Below are 5,430 nucleotides of genomic sequence, written 5' to 3'. Positions count from 1 at the left end.
CTCTCTTTGTCTTGTCCAGCTCCCAGTCTCAGTCTGTACGGCTGTCTACCTTTAAGACGGGGCTTTAACGTTTTCCTGTGGATAAAATAAATACATAAATAAATAAGTTATGTTTGTCTGTCACAGACAGACAGACATTTGATGACACAATTTGATTGTGTCATCAAATGTCTGTCTGTCTGTGACAGACAAACATAACTTATTTATTTATGTATTTATTTTATCCACAGGAAAACGTTAAAGCCCCGTCTTAAAGGTAGACAGCCGTACAGACTGAGACTGGGAGCTGGACAAGACAAAGAGAGGAAAAAAAATCTATTAAAATTCATGTATTCCTTAAACTAATAAAATTACTTTTTGAAATATGATTTACAAATGTTTGTGTTTACTTTATTTTCTTTCTAATACTTTTGCTTTGGTGACATGAAACATTTAAATGTGAAAAAAGAAAATCGTGGAGCAAATACTTTCTCACAGCAGAGCAGCAAAATATTCTTCAGTGGCTCATACATTTTCATGAGCAATAGGAAATACATTAAATTCAATGTTTGTACTGTTCTGATGACCATACAGGCACAATAAGAAACGATAAGAACACAATGTACCACGCACATGCCTGCAGGGGAAGTACCTATTATGAGCCATTACAGGCGATTTGAAGTCATTATGAACACTCCTTGCTGTAAATGGGTATCATTGTGTGGCATCTTACAGACCTGTCGAACTGTCAGAAATAAGTAGAGTGGAGAGCAAGTGGATGGCAGCGAGACGAGGGGACTGGTGGGGGGAGACCGAGGCATGGACTGAGAAATAAAACAGGAATGGTTAAGTGAAGGGAATGGAAAACCTGGGTGAGAAAATAAAAGCTGTGTTATTTTTGTCAATATCTGTCCAGCTGGATTATTATCTACCTCAATCTGAGATAAGACTTTGGCACACATCAGTCTAACACAAAGAGCCAAAAGAAAAAGAAAATAAAACCTTACAGAAACAGCAGCTTTTATTTTGAAAAATTTATATTTTTTTTCAGCAATGCTTGACTTTTGAATTCTTAATTGTTTTATTCCTCCTTTAACATCCTCCAGAACTGCCTTTGAGTTCTGCTGCTCACATGGACTGTACTCAGAGGGATTCTTTAGCTATTATTATCACGTTTAAATAATCCTGATAGCAGCAGATTGTGTTGTTTGCTCTATTCACCCAACTTATGCATATTTTCCATCTGCGCATAAAAAGGTTGAAGATTTCCAGCAGAACGGGTACAGTAAATATTTAAACTGGCTACATCTATGATTAGACTTTTTTCTTCATCACATACATCAGACTTTCTAAATGAGCACTTAAAGTTTCATTTAAAAAGTGAGTTTAGGTTCATGTAAAAGGCTAAAATCCCATTTGCTGTCCTTGATTAATAACAGCTGGAACATCACAGGCTGCTATCCACAGAGAATCCTACAGGCATGGAAAATCCAGGACAGAGGTCAAGGGATTGAAAGCTGCAGTGGAGCTCAGGAGAACAGCAGAAGAACTATTACAGCTTAGGCTTTTGTTAAGTCGATGGCCATGTTTTGTTTTTATTAATGCTGATGAGTTTTCATTGAAATAACCAATCTGAGTTGCGAACCCAAAGCACACTGTCCTGGAGATGCTGGTTTCTGCAGCTTCTTGGGATCCAGATTGTCTCATGTTTAGGATTCTTGTCCTCTACTATAAAACCAATATACTGACTATGTCTAGCAGAGCTTTACTCTGATCTGTTTATAAGTGTCTGTTTTGTACGCTTAATAGACCTAACAGTGAAATCTTAAAGAGACCCTAAAGCAGTGGTCTCTAACTCCGGTCCTTAAGGGCCGGTGTCCTGTTAGACGTCCATCTGCTTCGTCACCTGGCTCCATTCTCAGCTCATCAGCAGAGCTCTGTAGAGCCCACCTGCTTGCTGGTGATGCAGTTTATCCATATAATCCAAGATGTAAGACAAGGGACACGTGTAAAAGTTGCAGGACAGTGGACCTCGAGAACACTGATCTAATGGGGCATTGAAGGAAAAATAAACGAACCTTCTGGTGTGCACCAGAGAGTTATGTTTTACTGATGTCCAGCAAGGGAGAGAGGGACATTTCCAGAGGTGGACAGAGGTGGACAGAGCACCCAAAACCTGTACTTCAGTAAGAGTAGAACTACTTCAACATATTTTTACTGAAGCAAGAGTAGCGATACATCATGATAAAATTAGTCAAGTAAAAGTAAAAAGTACAGTGTAGTCAAAATACTCCTAAAAGTAAATTGTTCCCCAAAAGATTCCTCAAGTAAATGTAACTGAGTAAATGTAACTAGTTACTACCAAACTTTGAACATTTCTAAATTAACTTAACAAAATAACTTCCTTTAAATCTTCTTGAATATAAAAAATCTGGAAACCTGATCATCTTCAGACATATTTGGTTTGAAACAAAACATTTTTAGAAAATGTGCATACAATGGCAGATTTTGATATGGGCTATGTGGGCAGTTGCCCAGGGCGGGATCAGAAAGGCATGGAGTGCCTAAAAACTAGGAAATACACTCAATCTTATCTGTCAGTTATCTCCTGAACATGTTTGCTCCTACTTGTACTCATGTGTAGTGGAGTTAGTTTCCCTTAGTTGTTGCAGAGTTCTGGCAAACTACATTAGCTCCTTCCTGCTGAAAGAAAAAATAAAAACCAAAAACTGATAATTGCATGTGTGATTAATCTGATTACATCTTCTAATTGATTGACAGAACTATTTATTACATTCATCCATGTATGGTTTTGTTTTTTTGTCTCAGTTGTTTTTTCTCAGCATCAGACCATTTATTAAACAAATTTCATATAAATATAAAAATGACACATTATGAATATGTTGTATTTTAGCCCATAGGTTTTCTGGGCATTTAAAATAAATGTAAAAATCATTCTGAACATTTAATTTGTGTTATAGTTACAAATTCTTTACTCAATATAAACACTATCATATCCACCACCCTACGACTTCCTGTTCAGTTACAGAGACTTGTTGGACTCTACCTGGTGTGTTGGTGATTCGTTTTATATTCACAACCCAAGAATGTAGCTTTACTCTGAAAAACATTCTGGGAGTTGAGACGTTGACCCAGGAGATACGGCCCTCCGCCTACATGTGGTGAATCTTTACACTACTAACAATATATTTACTCTTAATGAGGCTCACAGCAGAGAAACAGAAGAACATTTTAATTTGTCTTTTCTCAGTTTCCCTTGATTCTCCAGTATAATCACTCCAGCCCAGTTTTTGCTTCACGTTTAGAGAACTCCAGAGAAGTGAGGATAGAATAAGTTCAATATGAGAGTCAAATTACCTTTTAACAGAACTCTATGCTCCTTTAATGTAAAGGCTTCAATTTTCTTATGTGTAGCTAAATACTATGTGAACGCTCTATAGGGAGAGTTCACATTAATTTGCTTTTCTTTAAGCTCAATACCAGGGTTCCACTGTGCAGCCGCTTTACTGCAATGAAGTCATAAAGTTATGCTTATTGGACTCATTATATTATGTTCCTAATTTCCTCATTTTTTGCCACTATTTCTCAAGTGTACATTAGTTTCTACACATGTACAACGAATGAGAAAATGATGAGAATAATATCACACCAAGACAAACCAACAAATGCAGTCTGCTGTCAGTCAAATCACTTACCAACAATACACACCGTTTCCTAGGCTACCCCTGAAATGGGTACAAAAAATGGGGCAGAACCAGGCAGGACCTTCTAATGGAGATAAACTGGAACCGGTTAAAGCTGCGCCCAGCAGGAAGGGGCTGTAGGCTCCAGGAAGACTTTCATGTTGAATAAAATGTCTGTAATAGTAACAGGTAACTGAATAGAAGTGCCAGATATTTTTCTCTAAACAGTAGAAGACATTAAGTAGCATAAGTCAGCCTGAGACAGTTATCTGAAAGAATTGGTCCCACATGCGTTTCTGCAACATCTCTGATTGAGTTCAGAATGACAGAATACTGGTTTAGCTGACAAATTTGGTTTGTTCATTTGAAATGTATATTGTCTCAGTTGTCATGATCCTAGAATTAATGTTTTACTCACAAATGTGAAATTCTGACTTCTCAGACAGAAAAAACTGGAACATTCTCCGAAGTCAGATTTCCCACTGAGAAACTGGGAGCAACTCTGATTATAGTCAGTTTACTTTCTGGACATGATGGAGTGTAAATTCTGCTCTGCAGTAGAAGAAGAAGAATGTCTGGTCAGTGATGAGTGGAATCATAAAGTATTGTAGTTCTCACCTTCTAAAATAATATATCTCCATCCATTTATTTGTCTGCCTTGTCTGATGCTCCTATCACAACATGAGCATGAGGACTTGACTTTCACAATGAAATCCACTTTTTGTTTTATATTATGTGTGTATGCATAGCCATATGATACATTTTGACAACACATATATGGATATACCCATATATTTATTAATATAGCTATAATTGTAAGGATATGCAGTCTACGTCTTTGTTGAAATCTTTTGAAAATCAAGATGTGCTCGTTCATTAATCTGTTAGTGGGACCTTTGTATGTTAACTCCATTCTTGCTCTGGCAGAGACAGGATCCGTTCTCAAAGCAGAGATACTGAGGGTTATTCTGCTGAACCAAATGACAGCAGCACGTTCAGCTTTCAACGTCTCAAAAAAGGCTTTCAGTTGGCCTAGTCCAAGAGAGGGCTAAAATCTGGTTCAGATGTTGTCATGTAACTTCCATCAGGCTGTTTCCACTTACCTAAAGGGAAACACACCCAGCCATCGGGTTCAGGGTTCAGTCATTACACTTCATATTCAGGCCTGTGGGTTTGGACAGCTTTTCCCCCAAGATGAAAGAAGCAATTTATTCATTTTGGTTTAACAGTTTATCTTTGAATGACATTAAAATTTGTTAGATGATATGTGACAAAAAATAAGAACAAATAAAAAAAAAAGACTGAAGGGAGCAAATCCTTTTTCAGGGTACAGTTTGTTAGCAGTTGCACAGAGTTTGTGTTTAATCTTTGGCTGCAGAAACAATTTTAAAGATCCCTAAAATGGGTTCAACAAAACATTATGGAACAAAGAACAGAAGGAAGTGACTCATCACTTTCTTTAAACTTTAACACAACTGTTGCTTTTCTTGTAGCATCGCATGCTGATGTTTTTACTCCCACATCAGCTACCATACACAATTTACTTAAACATCCTGCTTTCCAAACAATAGTGGTTCATTTTTATGTGGCTATTTGTGCAATATTCAACATGCCTGCATATGACCTTTACTGTTACTGTTATCTCTTTCTGCTTCATAGCTGAGATAAACACATTTCCTTGTGCTGTGACAAATGCTCCCACCTATGGAAACAACATGGCCTCTGATGTGCTGCTGAACATACATGG

Source organism: Poecilia formosa, unplaced genomic scaffold, assembly GCF_000485575.1.
Source record: "Poecilia formosa unplaced genomic scaffold, Poecilia_formosa-5.1.2 Scaffold307, whole genome shotgun sequence".
Lineage (NCBI taxonomy): Eukaryota > Metazoa > Chordata > Actinopteri > Cyprinodontiformes > Poeciliidae > Poecilia > Poecilia formosa.
Note: the sequence above shows the minus strand (reverse complement) of the source record.